This window comes from Pongo abelii, chromosome 16, assembly GCF_028885655.2.
Source record: "Pongo abelii isolate AG06213 chromosome 16, NHGRI_mPonAbe1-v2.0_pri, whole genome shotgun sequence".
Lineage (NCBI taxonomy): Eukaryota > Metazoa > Chordata > Mammalia > Primates > Hominidae > Pongo > Pongo abelii.
The window spans coordinates 87,600,730-87,626,280 of NC_072001.2; the positions used below are offsets into that span (position 1 = coordinate 87,600,730).

Here is a 25,551-nt window from a genome sequence, read left to right on the forward strand (position 1 = left end):
AAAAGGTAACCTGACTCTTTGTTCAGGGCTCAGTCCTTTAGATGTTAATCTGACTGGGCCGGTGCACCTAAATAATAACATATTTCCTCCTCAACCCCTCAGTGTCTCTGATTCCTAAATTATCCTGCTGCAGTGGGAGAGAGGCAGCAGGGTAGTGGAGTCATACCAAGCAACAAGAAAGGGTAGTGGCCAGGTGCACTGGCTCACACCTGTAATCCCAGCACTTTGGGAGGCTGAGGTGAATGGATCATCTGAGGTCAGGAGTTCGAGACCAGCCTGGCCAACATGATGAAACCTCATCTCTACTAAAAATACAAAAATTAGCTGGGCATGGTGGCAGGTGCCTGTAATCCCAGCTACTCAGGAGGGTGAGGCAGGAGAATCACTTGAACCCAGGAGGTGGAGGTTGCAGTGAGCCAACATTGTGCCATTGCATTCCAGCCAGGGGGACAAGAGGGAGACTTCATCTCAACAGAAAGAAAAGAAAGAAAGAAAGAAAGAGAGTAATACATTTTTCACTAATTTCAATTTTACTCTCTTCCCCCACCACACACACAAAGCATTTGAGGGATGGGAAGAAGAAACTTAGATCACAGGGAAAATAGTTAGAGACATTCAGAAGGACAGGTCTTAGAAATTTACTAGTTTGGGGGGATCAGAGAACAGTAGCATATAAAAGAACGCTAAGACAGTTCCAGGCTTAGGCATGGGTGACTAGTTTGATTATTTCATTTTATCCCACTCACAATGACAAGGAGAATTATTGATGGAATACATGATGGGGCTGATAGAGTGCTAGGAGGTGGATACATGAAAATTTAAATATCATCATTTTGAACACCCATGTCACTCCAAGTGAGATTCCCTAACATATATGATATACAGACAGATATATGGGTTTGAAACTCTGGAGATGAATACAGATTTAGGAATCCCTGGAACACAGGTCATGACTTAAGTAATGGGAGTCAAAGATTACTCAGAGAAAGCACAGAACGAGAAGAGAAGAAAGAAGTAGGACAAGGAAGAAGAGATCGGAGGAGACCAAGGCAGGGTGATAAGATCAAAACAGGAGAAAAGAATCCGATAGAAGCCCCATTTGATTATCTTGTCCCTTCCCAGAAGACAGGGACATGCCTTTTTTGTCTTTTATACCCAATTATCACAGGTCCTGGTGCAGAAGACACACAGTTTTTTTAATTGTGTTCTACTATTCACAGTTTCCTGTATCCACCAGGGGAGAAAAAAGTAAATATAAAGAAGCACACACATAGATTTTTTTTACACTGTATACTAAAGGGGTCAGATTATACACAATATTTTATGCCTTACTTTTTTACTTAATATGTCTTAGAAGTTTCCACACGCTCTTATGGAAAGACTGGTTGCATTTTTTTGGTCCACAACAGAACAACAGAATATTCTATTATAAAACTGTACACTATAATTTTTATTTAACCAGCTCTTTACTGGTGGACATTAAGAACGGAGGAATGCTTCAACAAGGGAACAATCAACAATATCAAAATACTGGAGAGGGGTCAGTTTGGGGACTAAAAGGGGAGCCACTGAATTTGGCAACTAGGAGATAAATTTTAGCACAACGATGAAGGCAGAATCCAGATTATAATGAGCTCAGTGAAAAAAGGTGAAGACATGTAGCTTATTCTCTCAAGGAACTAGGCTATGATAAACTGGCAGAGGCTGTAAGAGTGGGAGGTGAGATGTTTTCTCCTTCATGTAAATATATTTACTTTTTTAAACACTAGGCCCAATTTTATATCCTACTTCATTTAACTTTTGAACATGTTTATGTATGTATGTATGTCATGTAATGTTTTAGACACTGAAAAAAACCTCATTTCTGCTATTATAAAACTGTTATCTTTAGATGTTCAGAAGCAACTTCCTAAAAGGAGGTAGCAGTAATGGAGCTATGTCTATCATTCCATCAACCCCCTTGCTGGAGATGTAAACATGTGTCCATCAAGCCTTTAATTTTTACCTCTTATCTTCATTGCTCTCCATACAAAACTTAACTCTTTTTTTGTATCTGTATATGTGTATTTATATGTATATCTATATCGAGAGAGAGAGAGAGAGAGTCTTGCTGTGTTGCCCAGGCTGATCTCAAACTCCTGGGCTCAAGCAATCCTCCCACCCTGGCCTTGAAAGTGCTGGGATTACAGCGGGATCCACCGTGCCCAGCCTCAGCCTTAACTCGTAGAATATCTTCAAACCGATGTTCTTCTGTTCTGCTTTTTAAGAATAGATGTGTTTAAACCAACTCAACTTATTTTGATAAAAATTGGAGTTAAGACTCAAACTTCCTCAAATAGTCAGTTCTCCTAAAACCATTTACAGAATAATCTATTTTTTCAGTATTAAGTTAAAATACCACCTTTTCCTTATACTAAATTCTTATTTGCATGACTCTGGTTCTAAACTTCCATTGCCTTTATCTGTCTGACCCAGGGCTAGTCCACAATATTTTATTTACTATCTGGTTGAAAGAGTCTATATTTTATTATTTTTATTTACTCTTCTAAACAAACTTTAGAGTCGTTTTGTCAAGTGCCAAAAATAAATCTGCTGGAATTTGTACTGAAATTTGTGTGTATGTGTATACATATATATATATATATATATATATATATATACACACACATATATACACATACATATACATATACATATACATATACATATCACATATATATTCAATTTATATATATAAATATATATAAAATATAAAAAGTATATATATATATGCACACTTTTTTTTGTTTTTTGTTTTTTGTTTTTGGAGACAGGGTCTCACTCTGTCACCTAGGCTGGAGTTCAGAGGCATGATCTCAGCTCACTGCAACCTCTGCCTCCCAGGCTCAAGTGATCCTCCTGCCTCAGCCTCAGGAGTAGTTGGAACTACAATTATGTGCCACAGATACCCAGCTAATTGTCATCTACCTGCCTCAGATTCCCAAACTTTTGGGATTACAGGTATGAGCCACTGTGCCCAGCAGAAATTACATTTATAAATTAATATGAAGACATGGTGATAACTAACATATTTATAACATGAAATCTGCTCATCCAGGAACATAGAATGCAAATCTTTCGTTCTACTCAGCAAAATTTTGTCATGTCCTTGATAAAAGTCCTGCACATCTAAGTTTATTCCTAGGTATTTAATTTTTGCTGAAATACCTGAAAAAATACTTCATCACTATATCTTTTATATGATTATAGCTAACATTAGGGAAGGCTATTGATTTTTATATAAAAGGGCTTTTAGCCAGTAATCTTAAAAATTGTTTTTTTTCAGTTGGTTCCTTTGGATATTTTTAGGTAAACAATCATGTCAACTGAAAATAATGATTGTTATTTTTCTATAAAGACTACGACATCATGGGAAAATACAGTAAATACTTTTTAAAAAATAATATAAAAGGGCCGGGCGCAGTGGCTCATGTCTGCAATCCGAGCACTTTGGGAGGCCGCGGCGGGCAGATCATGAGGTCAGGAGATCGAGACCATCCTGGCTAACAGGGTGAAACCCCATCTCTACTAAAAATACAAAAAATTAGCCGGGCATGGTGGCAGATGCCTGTAGTCCCAGCTACTGGGGAGGCTGAGGCAGGAGAATGGTGTGAACCCAGGAGGTGGAGCTTGCAGTCAGCCAAGATCACGCCACTGCACTCCAGGCTGGGTGACAGAGCAAGACTCTGTCTCAAAAAAAAAAAAAAGAATATAAAACTATAGAGAATATGATCTCAACTATTTAAACATATATATAAGGGTTATGTATTTTACTAGCAAAGAAAAAATATATACTGGTAGAAAATGGCCATCATGTCAACTGTCAATAGTGGTTATATTAGATAGAGAAATTATGGGAGACTTTAATTTTTTTCTTTTTTCTTTTCTGTACTTTACTAATTTTCTCAACAATGGTTGCTTATGAGTTTTATAATAAAAAAGGTTTTTAAAATTTTTCCAACATGGAAAGTTATGTTTCTTTATATACTAAAAACAAAAACAAAACTTCCTATTTGAATACCTTTGACTTTTACTGCAGACTTAGAGACCCTTGAAAGGAGAGGCAATCCCCTCCCACTAGTTCTGGTGTCATTCTCCCCGTCTCTCCCTTCACTTCCACCTTGGCTAGTGGTCTCCACCCAAAACGCTTGCTTGGCTTAATCGTTAGAATTCAGGGAAAAAGAGACCCTGAATTCCTAATCTAAACTAAGGTTATACATGTGGGAAATAATAAAGAGAATACAGGTGGTAAGTAAGATCTGGAGGACTTAAAATACCCAGACTTTAATTCCTCTAAGATTGTAGTCATTAATCATGCTTTTGCTTTTATCATGTTATATCTTAACATTTAATTTCTAAATATAATGTTCATGAGGAAAAGAGAAAATAGCTTGGATTCTTTCCTCACCAAATTGTTGTTCTTATCATCTTCTAGACATTCCAGAACTGATGTCAGATTTGGCTCATCAGAGTCCACAAACCATATTGGTGAAGAAGATGAACAGGATTCCTGTTTAACCCAGAGACAGCTATGTTAAACATTTACATACAGACTAACCCAAATATGCAATTAAACCACACCACTAAATGGCAAGATGACCATGGATTTAAACAAAATGTATGGGGGAAAAGGCAACACATTAAAACCCATGTGAGGAGCTGGACTTCTGAGACAGCCATTCTCCTTGCATAGCACTGTCTGCTGCTACAGCTCATAGAAGTCAACAATTTTCTTCAACACTGGTAGGCAGCCTCTAAATGGCCCTGATCACCCTCACCTCCTGCCATTCACACCCTTGTAAAATTCCACCCCTGGACCCAGTGACTCACTTCTAACAAAGAGAATACAGCAAAAGTAACATCACTTCTGAGGTGAGGCTACAAGGAGACTACGATGCCTGCCTTGGTCACCCTTCTCCTGCTCCTTCCATTGCTCCCTCTGATGGAAGCCAGCTGCCATGTGATGAGGTGCCCTATGGAGAGGCCCACATGGCAAGGTATTGTAAAAGGCCTCTGACCAATAGCCATCTAGAAACGGAGGCCTAGTCCAACAGCCTCTGAGATGAATCCTGCCAATGTGAGCTTGGAGACAGATTCTCTCCCTCTCCTGCCTTGGGATGATCACAGCCGCCATCAACACCTTCACTGCCTGGTGAGAGGCCAAGCCAGTGAACCCAAGGTAAACTGGACAGAATCCTGACCCACAGAAACTGTGAGGTAAAGTTTGTTGTTTTAAGCTGCTAAATTTGTTACAGAGCAATAGATAACTAATTCAAACAGCATAAAATTCTAACATTTTTTTCTATCACACAAACCAAGTAATACCAATAAATGCCATTACTATACATATATTTTTGGAACACAATTACATGTGATTTTTTTAAAAAGCTAATGAACTAAGCATTATGTGCTTTCACCCACTAATAGACATTTACTCTGTTACGTTTTACTGTGGCCGAGGTGGGTGGATCACGAGGTCAGGAGCTTGTGACATCCTGGCCAACATGGTGAAGCCCCGTCTCTACTAAAATAAAAACAATTAGCCAGGCGTGGTGGCAGTGTCTGTAGTCCCAGCTACTCAGGAGGCTGAGACAGGGGAATCGCTTAAATCCGGGAGGCAGAGGTTTCAGTGAGCTGAGATGCACCACTGCACTCCAGCCTGGTGACAGAGCAAGACTCCATCTCAAAAAAGAAAAAAAAAAAAAAAAAGAGAAAGGAAAAGAAAAACAATTTGTATTGAAGGAGGACATCATTAACAGTATATCTCTTCAATGATGATTTATTTTACTATTCTCATTCCTCTCTTACAGTATCCCAAATCTCTTTACAGGCTAAAAGAAACTCTTCAAAATTAATCCTGTTTTTTTTTTTTTTTTTTTTTTTGAGACAGAGTCTTGCTCTGTCACCCAGGCTGGATGCAGTGGCGCAATCTCGGCTCACTGCAGGCTCCGCCTCCCGGGTTCTCGCCATTCTCCTGCATCAGCCTCCAGAGTAGCTGGGACTATAGGCGCCCGCCATCACGCCCGGCTAATTTTTTGTATTTTTAGTAGAGACGGGGTTTCACCGTGTTAGCCAGGGTGGTCTCCATCTCCTGATCTCGTGATCCGCCGGCCTCGGCCTCCCAAAGTGCTGGGATTACAGGCGTGAGCCACAGCGCCTGGCCCAATCCTGTTCTTAAAGAACACCACTTGCTGATTATTGCATTTTCTTCTTCAGATTCTTCAGCATACATTGGGAATACACCATATGCACCATTTTTAAATTTTTAGTTTTGGGTTTTTTGTTCGTTTTTGGTTTTTTTGGCTAAAGAAACTGCAACTAGATTTAGGACCTCATTCTATTAGGTTAGTACTTGTCTAGTAAACTTAAGCATAAGCAAAATAAAATACGTGTTGTTGCTTTGGACTGAAACCCCTCAAAACCATATTTTAAAATTACCAAACATTAAGTGAAATCAAGTTTTTAAAAATCTTGTAGAGGAAAAGATATGATATATAGTAGGTTTAAGTACCTATTTCGATGGTTCCCAAAGTGCGGCCCTGAGATCCCCAGGTCCAAACTGTTTTGACAGGAATACTAACATGGTGACATTTGCTGTAAGGGTGCAGATGCAATGGTGGGTAAAAATGCTGGTACTTCAGCACAAATAAAGGCAGTAACACCAAACTACTAGTAGTCATGGTATGACTACTATGCACAGGAAAGGTTTAAAGGCTTAAAAAGGAAGGGTGGGCCGGGCACAGTGACTCATGCCTGTAATCCCAGCACTTTGGGAGGCCAAGGTGGGCCGATCACCTGAGGTCGAGAGTTTAAGACCAGCCTGGCCAACATGGTGAAACCCCATCTCTACTAAAAATACAAAACTTAGGTGGACATGGTGGTTGCATGCCTGTAGTCCCAGCTACTTGGCAGGCTGAGGCAGGAGGATTGATTGAGCCCACAAGGTTGAGGCTACAGTGAGCTGTGATTATGCTACTGCACTGCAGCCTGGGTGACAGAACAAGGCCCTGTCTCAAAAATAAAAAGAATGCCTATGATGAAGCAGTGAAAATTTTACTACATCTTAATCTTTGAATATGTCTTTTTAATATTTCAAGTGATGAAATGGGAAGTATACATGAGCATTCCTACAGACTGTCTGAGAAAAAACCCTCGTGTGACTAAGTCATGAAGTGTATTAACCACTTTAATGGAATATCATTTTTACTTCAAAGGATGACTGACAAAAAATGTTATTTCAGCTTGGGTTTTGGGAGACGTTTTCTCAAAAAAGGAGATTCTGTTATTTCAAGGAAAACAACAGACAGGCCATAATAAATTTCAACAATAAAATTGCTAATAATAAAACTCAAGCTTTTGAAGAAAAAATTAGAATTTTAGAAAACTTATATCCACCATCACTTTCCAAAAGTATTCTGATGAGATTGATGGTGATATTGATGAATGTATTTTGATACCATATAATCAAACGTATCAACATATAGAAGATCTCAGTGAACGATTGTTTTCAAAATCACCAGTGCATGATGTTATAATATCATGCAAGGGTAAAAGATCCAAAGTACAAGAAAAATCAAGTTTTGATGGAGTATCAAAAAAGAAGCCAAGGCAACATGGCAAAACCTTGTCTCTACAAAAAATACAAAAGATTACCTAGGTGTGGTAGTACACACCTGTAGTCCCAACTACTCTGGTGACTGAGGTGGGAGGATCACCTGAGTCCCCAGAGACTGAGGCTCCAGTGAGCTGTAATCATACCACTGCATTCTAGCCTGGGCGACAGAGCAAGACTCCATCTCAAAAAAAAAAAAAAAAAAAAAGAAATATCCACAATGATCTAAAATGCCTATCTGTATAAGATTGTCCTTTGTTCACATTTTCTCAAGCAAATATCACACAATAAATTGAATGCAGACACAAATGACATATCAAACATCAAAGAAATTTGCAAAAGATGTAAGACTGTACTACTTTGGGTTTAGAAATTTTCTTTTCATAAAAGCATTTATAACATCTCAGGATGGATCATAATCTTAGCTGCAGTTTTCCTTCCAAATAGGGTTACAAAGTATTAAAACATGGGCTTGGAAGTGACAGACCTGAGTGAATCAGCACAGCTTAAAAAAAAATCCAATAAAACTAACTTTTAATAATCCTGAGGTTGGTTTTTGAAACAATAGATACAATTATTTACTCTAAGCATCTGGTTATGATTTTGAATCAGTAATACATACTGTCTCTACCTTTTCTTTTAAAAGGAAACAGAGGTTTCATCCAGAAAATCCCAAAACAGTGATTTTTTTTTTTTTTTTTAATTTTAGATACGGTGTCACTCTATCACCCAGGCTGTAGTGGAGTGGTGGATCTCAACTCACTGCAGCCTCAAACTCCCACCTCAGCCTTGTGAGTAGCTGGGACCACAGGCGCCACTGCACCCAGCTAATTTATTGTATTTTTTGTACAGATGGGGTTTTGCCATGTTGCCCAGGGTGGTCTCAAACTTCTAGGCTCAAGTAGTTCACCCACTTTGGCCTTCCAAAGTGCTGTGACTACAGGTGTGGGCCACCGTGCCCAACCTGCAGTGACTTTTTAAAACATAAGTTCAAGCATCTCTTCTTAACTCCTTTAATTGGAGGTATGTCTTCTCTTATTGTCCTCATCTTTGGTGTTCCCCCAGAGTTTACTGCTGACTGGATGTACAACATATATTTCAAAGTCAAGGCTGGGTGCAGTGGCTCATGCCTGTAATCCCAGTGCTTTGGGAGTCAGGGCAGACAGATCGCTGGAGTCCAGGAGTTCTAGACCAGCCTGGGCAACATGACGAAACCCTGCTTGTATTAAAAATACAAAAAAAAATGGGCGTTTCCGGGAGCGCTGCGTGGAGTTGGTGTCCCCGCTTTTGGCATGGCGGCCTTTTCTGACCCGGCTGGGCCAATCCTGTCGCTGAACCTGCAGGAAGATGCTGAGTTTCAGAAGGAGGTGGCATAGGTTCGCAAGCACATAACCCAGTGAAAAAAACAACTTACTCCTGGAGTAGTCTATGTGCGCCACCTACCTAATCTACTGAATGAAACCCAGATCCTTTCCTGGTTCTCCCAGTGTGGCACTGTTACAAGGTTCAGACTATCCAAAAAGAAAAGGACTGGAAATAACAAAGGCTATGCATTTGTGGAGTGTGAGTCTGAGGTTGTTGCCAAGATAGTTGCTGAAACGATGAACAACTACCTGTTTGGTGAAAGACTCGGAGTGTCATTTTATGCCACCTGAAAAAGAAAGAACTCTTTAAAGACTGGGATATTCCATTTAAGCAGCCATCGTATCCGTCAGTGAAACAGCATAATCAGAATCGGCACTTACATAAAAGCTGCGGATAGAGGTACGATTTAAAAAGAAAGAAAGATTACTCAGGAAGAAATTAGCTTATAAAGGAATCGATTATGATTTTCCTTCTTTGATTTTACAGAAAATGGAAAGTATTTCAAAAACAAATCGTCGGATGTCTACAAAAGGCCACGTTTTATTTAAGAAGAAGAAAAAGGTTTTAGGCACTCCTGACACTCCTGAGAAGACTGTGGATACCCAGGGCCCCACACCAGTTTGCACATCAACATTTTTGGAGAGACAAAAATCTGAAGTGGCTGAAATGAATGATGATGATGAAGATAATGAAATAGTTTTCAAAAAGCCCATATCCTGTGTAAAAGAAGAAATACAAGAGACTCAAACACCTACACATTCACAGAAAAAAAAGACAAAGCATTCAGTGATTTTCAATGTATTATATATAAGATTTCTTCTGAAAAATATAATATTTTTATGAGAAAAATACAAAAAATTAGCTAGGCGTGGTGGCTCATGGCTGTAGTCCCAGCTACTTGGGAGGCTGAAGTGGGAGGATCACCTGAACCTAGGAAGTTGAAGCTACGGTGAGCCGTGATTGCGCCACTGCACTCCAGCCAAGTAAAATTACATTTATCTTAGCCTTTTCTGGCTGGCTTAAGAGGGATTTGTATTAAGAATACAATAGGCAATCTCACAGACATCTAAATACAGAACTCAACATGTGACCACACCATGGAAGGACTGTGCTGGGAGGTGATTTTCCTCGCCTGCACGCGTTCACTCTGGACTTCTGCTCCATGCTTGTGCTTTGCTCTGCAGATGGACATTCAGCAGGTGCTCCAGGCTCCTCCAGCCGCTGAGGCTTTGGCTTGCCCTGGCTGTACCCCTGGTCCCAGTGTTACTGGACCTTTCCATACAGATGCTCCTCTGCAAAAAATCTGTCGAATACTCTCTGTGTCATTTCCAGTGAGCAGGATAGAGAATCTGATCTGCCTAGCAGTGAGGGTGGGAGTTCCCTAGTTGTCCCTGGATTTGTAGTGCTGCCCTTTCCAGAGACTCGAGGAGGGTCCGGATATCCAAAAAGAGGATGTGGGTGGGGAATCAGTAATACAGTCTACTTCAACAAGAAAGTATAAAGTAGAGGAGGTGGCGCACGCCTGTAATCCCAGCACTTTAGGAGGCCAAGGAAGGCAGATTACTTGAGCTCAGGAGTTTGAGACCAGACTGAGCAACATGGCAAAACCCCATCTCTACTAAAAATACAAAAAATTAGCTAGGTGTGGTGGCACATGCCTGTAGTCCTGGCTACTTAGGAGGCTGAGGTGGGAGGCTTGCTTGAGCCCAGGAAGTCGAGGCTACAGTGAGCCAAGACTGTGATGCCACTGCACTGCAGCCTGGGCGATAAAGCGAGACCCTGTCTCAAAAAAAAAAAAAAGTACAAAGTGGAAGCATCTGTATGCATGATTGAAGCATCTGTATGCATGATTGATTGAAGCATCTGTATGCATGATTGAAGCATCTGTATGCATGATTGAAGCATCTGTATGCATGATTGATTGAAGCATCTGTATGCATGATTGAACTCATGTTTTCCATATTTTTTTCCACCTTGCCCTTTTTCTCTCTACAACACTGTATCTGAAGCTTTTCCCTATGTTAGCAAGTACTCACAAGCATTATCGGAATGGTTGTATCAAATCCATTATATGGACTCACTGTCATTATCCATCTGCAGTTGCTGGAGATACTGTCCTTTCTGCCACACTCAGTCACCCTTCTGACCTTGCTCTGTGTCCAGTTATCTACTAATACACATACTGGTCATTTAGGAATTAAAGTTAAGAATAAATAATTATCGTAGTTCCTAACACTTCAAAAAGAATGTAGCTTCCTAAAAATAGAAAGGCTTGGTGGTTATGATAATTTTAAAGTAAAATAGACAAATTGATATTGAAATTAACATTTTGCTTTCTTTTTGTATCGATTTTTCACTTCTCTGTCATTTTGATGGATAAAGTTTCGTTTGAAAGGATTTTTTTTTCAAAATAGAAATAGCATATGACATGGGAATGGGAACTCTGAAAGGTTCAACTTTCTAGTCATTAGTTTCCTAAGATTGTCACATAAGCTACTGATAGTCAATCATGATTGGCCTGTATTGAAAGTGAGTTAACATTATGTACAACTTAAGCACTGTACTTTCTATCAGATACAGAAAAATAGGTGGTGTGTTTCGAAAAGAATTGGGCTAGGAGTCAGGAAGCTTGACTGTTAGTCGCAACCCTGCTTCTTCAGCTCAGCACCCCTAGGCAATAATTCAGCAGCTATTTCTTAAATACCTAATGAGTTTCAGGCTTTGTAGTTGGGCTGGGAATAAAGACATAGACATTGCTTTCATGATTCTCCAAGTCTCCCCTCCTCACCCCAGCTCACAGTGAGCTTTCTTATGTATTGTGTAAATTTGTCTCCTAACAGGCCCCTACTCTCTCTCCAGCCTGCTTCCCAGGGCAGTTGTAAGGATCAAATGAGGGAGAATACGTGTGAAAGCAAATTGTAAATGATTTTAAAAAGCAATAAAAATATGACCCATGGAAAATTATTTAAAGATCCTTAGAATTTTAAATAAAGAGTACATTAACCTGAGTTCTCTCTGTTTTTTATTTTAAATAGATATGAAAGTTTTACAATGAACCACTGATATGGTAGAAAATCTTGGCTTGATTATTCTCCAAGAAAATGATAGTTGTTTGTGCGATGAATTTTCTAAAATTGCCAGCCAAAAAAACCAAAACCTCTTTTGAGTTGAGTGACTGGATCAGTCAAAGGAACGTTGACTGTGTAATGGAGAAATGTTTTCTGTGTTCACTAACAGTTTGCCTTTGTTTGATTCTAGCGCAGCATATCATGAGTGATGAGACCTGTGTGTAGGTGACTAACCTTTACCTGGCAGAAAATAATAATGGGGCCAGTGGAGGCCAGCTGAACACACAGAACTCAAGAAGCCTCCTAGAGTCAGCGTATCCATAGAAAGCCGAGCAGCTAATGTCAGACAAGAAATGCTTTAAGGTGAGAGTTGCTCATATAGTCAAAGACCTTGCTGGTGACAATGTAAGTTGTTAGGATTCTCTGAATCGGAAGTTATAGCCAGGGTGCTTTGACCCTGTGATTCTACTCCTGGAACTGTTTAGAGTTCCTAATGAGTTCACCAGACAAATGCAAAGTGGAAGAAACCATCTTCCCGGACAATCTACTTTCTTTCTTGCCTTAAAAACAAACAAACAAAAAACTAATTATATATGATTTTTACAATTTTGAATTCTTTTTCTCTGAACATTTTTCATAGTATGCTTTGTATATATTATTGTTAAAAAAAAAGTTGGTACATGAAACCCATAGTCATGGTCTCGGCCTGGCACACGTGGCTCACACTTGTAATCTTAGCACTCTGGGAGGCCGAGGTGGGCAAATCACTTGAGACCAGCTTGGGCAACATGGCAAAACCTCATCTTTGCAAAAAATACAAGAATACAAAAATTAGCCAGGTGTGGTGGCACGCGCCTATAGTCCCAGCTACTCAGGAGATGGAGGTAGGAGGATCGATTCAGCCTGGGAGGTCGAGGCTGCATATCACTGCACTCCAGCCTGGGTGGCAGAGCAAGACCCTATCTCAAAACAATAAAAGAAAAAAAAAATGCAGATAACCAAAAAAAGTCACTTTAAAATTCTTTCCTGAAATTACCATTGAAGACATTTCTAGACTTTTCTGTGCTTGAGTATATATTTTGAAAGAGTTTATACTGGACAAATGTTCTTTCACTTTTTTTTTTTTTTTTTTTGAGACAGGGTCAGGCTCTGTTGCACAGGTTGCAGTGCAGTGGCATGATCTTGGCTCACTGCAACCTCTGCCTCCTGGGTTCAAGCGATCATTGTGCCTCAGCCACCCTAGTAGCTGGAATTACAGGCATGTGCCACCACACCAGCTAATTTTTGTATTTTTAGTAGAGATGTGTGTCAGATCCCAGGGTCCAGGTCCAGCCCATGGTGAAGTCTGAGGGGAGCGGGTGGGTGAGCAGAAAGAACACTCGGGGCGGGGGGCCATAGGCAGGTGAAAGATAGTTTTACTCAGCGGCAGCTCTCATTAACAGCTTTCTTACACTAGCTCTCTTATTAGCAGCTTACCCTTAAACTGCTCGCCCTGTCTCAGCTGCTTGAGCCAGCTGCCCCCACACACAGCTATGCTGCCGGCTCTCCCTTGCCTTCAGGATCAGCAGCTTAACTCCTTCTTCTCTCCCTGGGCATGAGCAAGCCCAGCTGTGTCCTGGCTCCCTCCCATCTCTCTACAGGATGGACAGCTTTGGCTGTCTCTTTCTCTGGGTGCCAGTGCGCTCGTCACGTCAAGCCATGTTGAGCCAAACTGAGCCAAGCCCCGAAGAGCCATGTCTCTTATGCACAGTGTCAACAGGGCAGTTATACCTTTTACAGAAAATAGTGGCATAAAGCCAGGTATGAACTTACACAAACAGGTTATATTACAAGTGGAGCTGTGTGCTTGCATGCCAAACTCGTGAGTCACGCAGGCCTGGATATCCACCTCGGCCTATTCCTTGACCAAAGCACATCCATGTACCTTACAATGTGCTTTTGCCATGTTGGCCAGGCTGGTCTCAAACTCCTGGACTCGAGTGATCTGCCCGCTTCAGCCTCCAAGTGCTGGGATTACAGGTGTGAGCCACTGCATCTGACCGGAAATGGTGTATTTTTGCTCAATTAGCAACACTTCTGGTCTTTAATGTCTTTTCTATGGCTATTTGATATTTACTTTATAGAGAATTACTGCCTGTATTGTTGGACATTTAGGTTGTTTCCAAGTTTTCACCATTATATTGGATAATTATAAAAGCAAACAGTTGGAAACAACCTTGATGTCCAACCCACTATGGGGATTGGTTAATGACATCCTCTTATGAATACTGGAGACATATTTTGGAATTCTTAAAAATAAATTATAAATTGGAAAAATGCAAGGCCTGCCCCCAACCAAACTATTTTGGAAATAACTGTATTTGTGTGTCTATATTATATTCTTGCCAGGCTGTAAGCTTTACTAGCAGAGAGGAAATTTTAAAGCTTTGAAAGAACACTGAGCTAGATCTAGCTTCTGGCTCTGTGTGTTTATTGACTAGTGGTGTGCCTTGAGAAACCAGAACTCTCTGAATTTCAGTTTTGTCTCTGTGTAAATGAAGAAGGTTGAAATAAAAAAAATCTCAAGTTTCCTTCCAGGCTCTGATCTTCTCCATGTGATTCTGATAGTTACCTCCTCTGCAGAAAGCCCTTAGCGTAACGGCACTGAGAATCTCAGGGTTCTGAAAGGGAGATCCATGTGCCATCACCATTGATAGTTATTTTGTTCAAAACGTGGTTTGCTTGCCTCTATTGGTGTGTTGCTTTTAAGTATGGATTTTTAAAAATCACACAAATAATATTAGTGGAACTCAGAATTTCAGGAACTTCATATACAATTGGTGCCATTATAACAACACTTTTTTTGTTTTGTTTTGTTTTTGAGACAGGGTCTCACTCTGTTGCCCAGGCTGGAGTGCAGCGGTATGCAGGAATGCCAGCAGTTTTTAGCCAATACAACAGATCCCTGGAGGTCAAGGGATCCTGCTTATCACTCTAGCCTTCCTACCAATTAAGTTAATTACATCCACGTTGTTGTTGACAGTGAAGTGCCACCACCTGGCATCTGCTGTGCTCGCCTTCCACCATTCCCACTGACACCAAAAGCCTGGTCTCATGGCAGCATCTCCTGTTGTCGATCCTGACCTACAAAGGATAGTGCCACTGAGTCTCTGAAAGGTTCAGGTGCCCTTCTCACTAGTGCCTTCCTTGTTAGCCTAGAGAGGGGAGTTCCTGTGAGCCCTCCAAGGGCACACAGTCAAGTGGTGGATTCCGAATCTGCTGGCATATAATGAACCATCCCAACATTCCTACCTCCCTGTACTTTCCAGCTTTGATGCTTTGGGAATACAGTTGTATAATCTCCACCTAATTCACTGCAGCAACTGTCCAGTCCACATTTCAAGGAGCCACTCCAGCAGTGTGTTAGAGCCCCCGGTGTCCTTGCCAAGCCATTAAATCCTGAGAGTGCTCCCAGGTCAGTGTATTCTCGTGTGTACAGCCTTTAGTCTCCCCCTGGTCCGACACCCTTATGTTCACTTCTCCACCTCCTCTCCCAGATTCTGCCAGTACACACTAGGCAGCCCCTGCAACATTTTTAGCGAAAAAATCATTCTCCCAGAGCAGGTTGTGCTTGTGACCTTGGGCCATGATGAGGAATGACCATAGCCTGGTGTCAATGTGGGGCAGCAATGATGACACGCCTCATCCTGCTGTAAGGCCTTGTTGGAGGCTCTTTGCCTAGTCTCCAGGCAAGGGGCAGCTGCCCTTCTCTTAGCAAGGAAAGGGGCTACTTCTTTTAGACCAGAGCATTCAGTGGAAACTGGAAGCTCAAAGTTCTCAGATGTATCAACTTCAGTTTTCCCATAGCAGATATCATTCCTCTACTCTCCTCTCCATTCCTCTCCTCTCCTCCCTCCCCTCCTTTCCTCTCCTCTTTCTCTTCCTTTCTCTTTCTCTTTTTTTTCTTTTTGAGATGGGATCTCACTCTGTTGCCCAGGCTGGAGTGCGGTGACATGATCTCAGGTCACTGAAACCTCTGCCTCCCAGGCTTAAGCGATCCTCTCACCTCAGTTTCCTGGGTAGCTGGGACCACAGGCACATGCTACCACATCTGGCTAATTTTTGTATTTTTTATAGGGATGGGGTTTCACCATGTTGCCCAGCCTGGTCTCGAACTCCCGGGCTCAAGTGATCCTCCTGCCTCAGCTTCCCAAAGTGCTGGGATTACAGGTATGAGCCACTACACTCAGCTCTCCTTTTCCTTAAGTAATTCTAAATAAAAACAAGACTAAATCATAAAATAAAATTTGTGTTTTTTGGGGAAATGACACAAAACTTCCGTGACACCTGAAATTAAAACCATTTGTTTCTAGATTTTCTGCTGTGCGTGTGCATGTGTGTGTGTGTACGTGCTCATCCTTGGTTGGTGCCCTATGTGTGGACTTGCTGTATCTACTGAGTCAATCTGCACAGTGTCTGATTGTACAATTTCTAACACACAAAAGCTCTACATAGCAGTTAAGACTGAAGCAGCAGTGTCCTTCTGGGTTTAATTTGAATTAAACTGTCAGGCTGTACTTGTGTGAGAAACTGATAATTTTCAGCAAGAAATTTCCAGATGAGGCCTGTCACCCTCCATTGTAACTCTAGGTCCTGCTTGGCAGGGGAACTGGCTTTGGCTGGAGGCTGGGTCAAAATGGCTGCCCTAGAACGGCACATTCCCATCCCAGGAGGGAGCTCTGTTGGGAGCATGAGATGGACCAAGAAGATCCATCCATTAGGAAAGTGACTCTTGGTCTGTCTAGTTTTAATGGAGGAGGGTGCTTGGTGCAATGACCAGTTTTGGTGGGGGAACTAGTCGGGAACATGGGCATTGTCTTTCCCATGTGTGCCCCACTGGGGGCCCACCCTTGAGGGGTGAAAAGTTCCTGGAGACAGATCAAGAGTGGTGTACATGTCACAGTTGCCCAGGCTGGGGTCCTCCCACCACCCCTCGGTCCTGCCCTCTGGAACCCTGGGCAGGCTGGCAAGAGCCCTTTTCTTGGTCTGGGCTTCTGGCCAGGATGCCTGTTGCTTCCTATCATCCATGTGGGGAAGGCTAATTTGAAGATTCTGAAACTAGAAGAACAGCAACTGATCAAGTGAACCCAAGATGTGACTAAAACTATCTCTGATGGCAAAGCCTTTGATGACGAAGAGTCTGGCTTATAGAAAGATGGCCCTGAGCATGGCACCTCTGACCAAATCCCTCACTCTGACCTACTGAGCATATAAGCCCAGCCTTGCTCACATTTGGGGCTTGAGGAAGTCCTCATGGAGTCCACGTGATAACTGTACTTTCTCTGTGTATGTCACAGCTGATTCCACCCACACTGTCCTCTGCCCTGGCCAGCCCAGCCCTGCCATGCCCTGCCATTGCAGTCAGGACTCTTTGGGTGTGAGTGACAGAAAAGTCACTTGAGATGGCTTAGGCAAGAAGGGAAGTTCATTGGTCAGTAAGTTAGTCACGGGCAGGGCAGGGAACAGCTGGGCCTCAGGAATACCTGGACTCAGAGTCACCGGCACTGTCAAGATTTGCAGGCTCCTTCCCTTGTCTCTGTCTCCACCTCGGTCCACAGATCAGTTTTGTGCTCTCAGAGCAACTTTCTTCACAAGGTTGGAATCAGGCTGTTGGCAGCATGAGGCTTCCATCTTCCTGGCTTTGCCCCCAAGAAAGGATGGGGCTCCTCTCCATTAGTTCCTATTCAGAAAATTCCAGAAGAAAGTTTCTGCTTGGTCTGGTCTGGATTGGCTGGGTAGCTGGGACACTAGAACTGCCAAGCCCTCTAGTGTCATGTGGTTGAAGTAGGGTGGGGAGATGTATTAGTCACTTCAGGGTGCCATCCCAAAATACCACAGACTGGGTGGCTTAAACCACAAACATTTATTTCTCACAGTTCTGCAGGCTGGGACATCCAAGACCAAAGTGCCAGCAAGGTAGGTTTCATTCTGAGGCCTCTTCTCTTGGCCCGTAGGTGGCTGCCATATTGTGTGCTCACATGACCACTTCTTTGTATGCATGTGGAGAGAGAGTGAGTGCACTCTCTGGTGTCTCGTCTTATAAGGACACTAATCCTACTGAATCAGGGCCCCACCCTTAGGACCTCATTTAACCTTAATGACTTCCTGAGAGGACATATTTCCAAATGCAGCAACACAGAGGATTAGGGCTTCAGTGTGAATTTGGAGGAGTCAGAGACATTCAATCCATAATGGGAAGAAAAAACTATTCAGGAAAAAAAGGGGTACAGTGGCCAGAAAAAGGGGGCAGATAAAACTTCAGATGCTCTCCCCATTTCCCCCAATACGCAACACACATACACCCCTGCCTTTGCCCATTCCCCACAAGGCCACTCCCCACTGCATGATTATTTACCTCCCTCCTGTCCTGCTCTCTGGAGCTACCCCTTCCCCTAAGTTGTCCTGTGGCTCACAGAATGCTACATGCAGGTAGGTGCATGTAAATGCAGCCCAGAACTGGGGGCCTCCTGGACCATGTGTGTCCTGAGCCCCACCATGGGACTGGGCAGGAAGTGGGTCTCACCCATGTCTCCTGTCCTCAGGCAGAGCCTAGCCCTGGGACATGAACTCAGTGGGTGCTGCAGCTTTGTTGGATTCACCTCCGGCCCCCTTTCCCCCATCCACTTATAAGGTTCCCAGGGCCTTGATACCTCAGTCCTTGGAAGAAAAGAATGAGATTACCCAGCTCACATGAACCTGCTGGTAACTTCCCACAATAGAAGGACATAATTTTCTTATTTTCTTATTTTCTTTTTTTTTTTTGAAATGAAGTCTCGCTCTTTCACCCAGCCTGGAGTGCAATGGCGCAATTTTGGCTCACTGCAACCTCTGCCTCTCTGGTTCAAGCGATTCTCCTGCCTCAGCCTCCTGAGTAGCTGGGGCTACAGGTGTGTGCCACCACACCTGGCTAATTTTTTGTATTTTTAGTAGGGATGGGGTTTCACCATGTTAGCCAGGATGGTCTCAATCTCCTGACCTTATGATCCGCCACCTCGGCCTCCCAAAGTGCTGGGAACAGGTGTCAGCCACCACACCCGGCCAGAAGGACATAATTTTCTAGTTCAAAAGTGTTGGGGTGATCAGGCCCAACACCAGGCCCAACACCAGGCTGGTCTCCAAAGTCCAGCAGGGTCAAAGGAATGAGAAAAGATAAGAGTGCATAAAGTGGGTCCAGGGGGCCGATGCTAGATTGGAGGCCATGAAGGCCCCAAGCTCTGGGAGCCCACACTATTTATTGGTGATCAAACAAGCAAGCAGGTGGTGAGGATATGTGGATGTAGGGGTAAACAGGTGAGGGTGTGGGGACGTGGGGGTAGAAAGGTACCGGTGCATCAAGTGTAGCTGTGATAGTTTTGCATTTTCATTGATGCATATAGAATATGCTCTGCTGCTTGAGATAATGGAGAACATGTTTATGAGCCTGGGAGTGCAACCAACAAGTCTGTGCACACTACAGAGGCTATGAGGGGTTTTATGCCCTGAGCCCTGGATTCCATCGAAGCCACAAGGGATTTTATGCTCTGGGCTTAGACTGTGGTGCGGCAGGGCAGCCTTCCACCCTTTGGCACAGAACTTGGTGTTCCAAAGGCCACGAGGAGTTTTAGACCCTGGACCCCAGACATGTTCCAAGACTCTTTTATATTATGACTGACAAGCCAGTCCTGTCTCAGCTCTTATACCAACAAAAAGCATCTACCAAGTGACTAGCACAGTGAATGAAGAAAGACCTGCAACAAGGCACATCACTGAGAAATTCTAGAAAACAAAGGATAGAGAGAAAATCCTAAAATCTTCCAAAGAGAAAAGACAGGTCATATGTAAAGAGCCAAGACTTCGCATGACACTGACTTCTTCCCAACAACACTGGGAACTAGAAAATAATAGAGCAATATTTCCCAATGTGAGGAGAAGTTATGTTTAAATTACAGCATTACATCCAGCCAAACTAGTAATCAGGAGTTGAGGTAGAACAATGACATTTTAAAATATATGGGGTCAGAAAGCTTGGCTTCCATTCACTCTGTCTCAGGAAGCCACTGGAAGATGTGCTGCAACGCAGTGAGAGGATAAACCAAGGAAAAAGAAGATCTGGGGCCAGGGAACAGGAGATGCACACAGAAGAGGCAGCAGGAAATTCACACGATGGTACAGAGACATGCCAGGATGCCAGCCGTGCCATGGGCTGAGAGACGAGTCCAGCTTGGAGCAGAAGGATGGAGGGCAACGGAGAGAGGGAAGCCTCCAGGAAAATAGTGGGGCTGATACAGTATCCAGTGTTTCTTAGTTTTTGGATAATTATCACTAGACATTTGATAGATCAGTTGGAGCATCTGAAAAAAAAACGCTAGGTAATAGGTAGGTACAAAAACGTATAAGCAAATGAAGGGAAAAAATCTGAAGCAATTATTAACCCCAGGGGAAGAAAGAAACAATTTTTTAGTGCAGGACTTGGCTGAGGGAAGAATATTTAGGAATCTACAAGAATGTAAATATTTTTTATTTCATAAGATTGTGAGCCAATCAAATTGGTAGAATGGAGGCAAGGAAATTGTTAAGATCTCATAAGGGAGGTAAATCCCTATACTGTGCTATGCCAGGAAGTCAACAGATACTGAGGAAAACAAATCAAGAAATGGCAACATAAACGTTATTTAGAAATATGATTATAAATATCAGATGACATAGCAAAATGACTTTAAAGTGATGGCCTCTGGGAATTAGCAATCAAAGGCAAGAAAGGAAAGGGCACAAGAAATGGTTTTTGATATAAGCCTTTTGTCACCATTTTGTCTTTTTCTTCTTGTTTTGTTTTTGTTTGTTTTACTGAGTATTTCTTGCTCCAGATACCATTTTGTTTGTAACTTTGTGTATCTAGTAATTTGATCAGAATTAAATATAATGTTAGTAAATTCTGGAGATCTGTTGTACAGAATGATGACTATAGTTAATAATAATGTATATTTGAAATTTTCTAAAAGAGTAGATTTTTTGCTTTTATTATTATTTTTAACTGACACAGAACAGTTGTACATATTTATGGGGTGTAGTATAATATTTTTATACATGTATACAATGTGCAATGATCAAATCATGGCAATTAGTGCCTCCACCACCTCAAGCATTCACCATTTCTTTGTTCTGGGAGCATTCAAAATCCACCCTTCTAGCGATTTGAAAATATATAATAAATTGTCATCAATTATTGTCACCGTATAGTGCTAAAGACACTAGAACGTTTCCTCCTATCTAACTATATAAATATATATATATATATATTTTTTACAGTCAGGGTCTCACTCTGTCCCCCAGGCTGCAGTGCAGTGGTACAGTCACAGCTCACTGCAGCCTTGACCTCTCAGGCTCAAGTGATCCTCCCACTTCAGCCTCCCGATGTTTACTTTGAGCGCCTTAGATTAAGGTACATCTGTCAAGTTTCTCTACTGTAAACTTTCTCCTTTGTAATTGTGAGCAGATATTTTGAGGCAAAATATCTGTTTCTCATCAACTTTTTGCCCACTAACTTTAGCATCTATTGTTAATATTCAAAATCCATCATTCCTTTTATATTTATTCGTATTCTACTGTAAGGAAGAGATTATTTATTCCCAGCAAACGTTTGTATTTGTGTGTGTGGGGGGGGTAGAGCATTCTCAACAAATACTCTTACCTTCTAAATACAGCTCAGCGTAAAGAAGCCCCTCCCCTAGGTCTGGTGTTAATGGTGAGGAAAGGATTGGGCTTTGTGTAAGTATGGCGGGGCGGGGAGCTGAGACAAGGGGGAGCTGACACAAAGCCCAAACTGAGAAAAATTACCAATAATAATGAAACTGGGCAGCTTGCTGTGATATTTCCCACACTCCTCCACTGGGGGGCGATGTCATTATTTTCATCTTCCCAGCTCGCCCACCTAGGAAACCTGCCCTAGGTAACTTAGATACGAAGTAAGGGAGGGGCGGGGACGGGCGGCTGCACGGGGACTGCGGGAAGCAGCTGTGACAGTGCTCCAGCTGTGCTGGGTAACCTCGCTAGGCTTTGGTTCTTTCCTCTAAAACACCACCAATCGTAGTGCTCATTAGAGCTACCTGAGGATCTCATTAAACGCAAATGGTCAGGCCCCGCCCCCACCCCCGCCCCCACCCCCGCCCCCACCCCCGCCCCCACCCCCGCCCCCACCCCCGCCCCCAGGGGCTGTGATTTGTGTTTCAGTTTGGGGCGGACCCAGCACAGGTGTTCCGAGTGAGCTCTCCGGGCAGTTCCGTGCTCTGCCGGGTACCCTCGGGGGCTATCCTCCCAAATTCTGTGCGTCGGAGTGATGCTATTGGCATAAACTAGACTGTCTTCTGCTTTCTGTGTCACGGATACAGTGTTTGCTGAAGATTGAAAGTGCCCCCAGAAACTTTTGGAGGTAATTCTTTTTTCCCATATCTTCCTTCGTTATTTTCAACAAACGAAAGTTAAATAATTATATAAAATGAGTACATGTTAAAGATTTTTTAAATTTATTTTTATTTTTTGAGACGGAGTCTTCCTGTCGCCCAGGCTGGAGTGCAGTGGTGTGATCTCGGCTCACAGCAACCTCCACCTCCCAGGTTCAAGCGATTTTCCTGCCTCAACTTCCCGAGTAGCTGGGATTACAGGCGCCCTCCACCACGCCTGGCTAATTTTTGTACTTTTAGTAGAGACGGGGTTCACCACGTTGGCCAGGCTGGTCTCGAACTCCTAACCTCAAATGATCCGCCCGCCTCGGTCTCCCAAAGTGCTGGGATTACAGGCCTGAGTCACGGCGCCCGGCCAAAGATTTTTTTTAAAAAACTCAATTGGGGGAACTGAGATGTTATAATCAGTTCAAAGGAGAAGTCAAAGAAGGACAAATTTGGAGTAAAGTAACGTTGAGATGAATTTATAAATGGACACAAAACTAGCCTCTTCCTTCTACAGTGGGGAAGTCAACTGAAGCTCTGTTGGAACAATCTTATTTGCAAGTCTCAAGACAGGAATTTTCTGCATGCTCTCAGGTATCTACAACTTACAAAGTTGCAAAATCGCTTGAAGGCAGTGGAAGGTTCAGAGCCCCTGTAGAATCTGAATCAGAACCCAGGTTATTGCTCTTATCAGTGCATAGTGTTTCACTGAAGCACACATTTCCCCCCATATCTATAAATTCATATATGTTTCCCATATTGCCTATGTCATCAATATTTTCCATTTTATTAGTATGTAATTATGCATAGTTTTCTCTTGTAACTAGGAAGATTCCAAATCTATTATGTCTCATATTTAATAGTCTTCATTTTCTGAATTAAACGTGTCATGTGTTTGACTATTTTACCAATAGTTTCAAGGAACCAGCATTCGGAGTTCTTCCTCCCTTCCTTCCTCTTTACTTGAGGTTGTCTCTTTTTCCCATTAGAACTTGTGAGAAATATGAATAATGCTTATTTTCCCTCTTCAACTGCAGAGTTTGGCAAATGATAGCCAGCTGCTTGTTTGTGTGTGAGCCAGAAACTAAAAATGGCTTTTTAATGTTAGTTTTTATTATTTTTAAGACCACCCTCCAGCAGGTGTATAAAAATGTCTTTTACTTTTTTTTTTTTTGAGACAAGGTCTCACCCTGTCACCCAGGCTGGAGAGCAGTGGTGCTAGGGTGTGTTTCAATATGGCTGTGTTCCAGTAAAACTTTATGGGCACTGAAATTTGAATTTTCACTGGCCATATTCTTCTTCATCTTTTAAACATTTAGAAATGTAGGGCATGGTGGCTCAGCACTTTGGGAGGCTGAGGCAGGAGGATTGCTTGAGGCTAGGAGTTCAAGACCAGCCTGGGCAACATAAAGAGGATCTGTCTCTACTAAAAGTTAAAAAAAAAAAAAAATTAGCCAGGTGTGGTGGCACGCTAATTTTAAAGTCCCAGCTACTTGAGAGGCCGAGGTGGAAGGATCACTTGAGCCCAGGAGTTCAAGGCTGCAGTAAGCTATGATGGCTCCACTGCACTCCAGCATGGGCAACAGAGTGAGACCTGTCTCTAATTTACCAAAAGAAAGAAGGAAGGGAAATGATTTTGAGTGGTTTTCCTTGGCTTTTGATGAGTCAAGAGATGTTGCCAGTACTGCTCAAAGTGTCAATGCCAAGTTTGAAGAGACTGAGAATTTGGCTTTATGAGTAATCTACATAGAACAACTATGGGTGAGAATATTTTTAAAGAAGACTAGAAATCACTAATTCAGTGTAACCTGAGGTGGGAATCTGCTGAGCTCTGGTACAGCTGGTTGTAGCAAAAGTATGTGTGGAGCAGAAAAAGGCTCATTTGGAGAAATTCCAAAGCTTGCAAAAATGCAGTGTTTAAAACTCATGGTTGTCATTATATTATTCATCAGATACCTTGTGGAAAATATCTGTATTATGGATAATGGAAGTGAACTTCATTTCCTCTCATTTAACTATCATCAATTCTATGAAATTTGGTAAAGTGTTGTTTTTAAAGTGTGATAAAATTTAATATTTATCATTTTAACCACCCATAAATGTACAATTCAGTGATGTTAAATGCATTCATGTTATGTATCATTGTGTATACTCAAAAAACTTTTTCATCATCCCCAATAAAAACTCTGTACTCATTAAATAACTGCCCATTGCCCCTTTCCCCAAACCCCAAGTAACTTCAGTTCCGTTTTCTTTCTCTATGAATTTGCCTTTTCTAGGTACCTCATATAAGTGAAATCATCAATATTTGTCCTCCTATGCCTGGCTGCTTTCACTAAGCATAATATTTTCAAGGTTCATCCATATTGTAGCATATAGCAAAATTATATTCCTTTTGTGGCTGAATAATTTTCTGTTGTGTGTATATACCACATTTTGTTTATCCATTCATCTGTTGAAGGACATGTGGGTTTCTATCTTTGGGCTATTGTGAATAATGCTGCTGTAAACATGGGTGTACAAATATCTGTTGGAATCATTGCTTTGCTAACCATTCATTAGTACAAGCGTCTTTCTATTTATTTAGGCTTTTCTTTACTTAGGACTTTCAATAATGTTTTGTAATTTTCTGGGTTGTATTGCCAAAAGTGGAATTGCTGGGTTATATAGTAATTATGTTTAAGTTTTTGAGGAAATACCATACATAACAGCTTCCACAGGAGGTGCACCATTTTACATTCTCACCAGCAATGCGCAAGACTTCTGATTTTTCCACATCCTTGCCAACATGTTATTTTCCGTTAAAAAAATAGTACTTATCCTAATGGGTGTGAAGTGAAGATATTTCACTGTGGTTTTGACTTGCATTTCCCTAATGGTTAGTGACGTTGAGCATCTTTTCATGTGCTTATTGACCATTTGTATGTTGTTTTTGGAGAAATGTCCATTCAAATCCTTTGCCCATTTTTGAATCAAGTGGTTTGTTTTCTTGAGTTGTAGGAGTTCT

At 42.0% G+C, this 25,551-nt stretch overlaps 2 pseudogenes; one reads left to right on the forward strand and one right to left on the reverse strand.

Annotated features, from left to right (window-relative positions):
- Positions 1-5,173, reverse strand: part of LOC100457481 (ubiquitin-conjugating enzyme E2 Q2-like) — a 29,197-nt pseudogene extending 24,024 nt beyond the window's left edge.
- Positions 5,174-8,943: 3,770 nt separating this feature from the next.
- LOC100457105 (MKI67 FHA domain-interacting nucleolar phosphoprotein-like) lies at positions 8,944-15,723 on the forward strand (annotated as a pseudogene).
- The last annotated feature ends 9,828 nt before the right edge of the window (positions 15,724-25,551 follow it).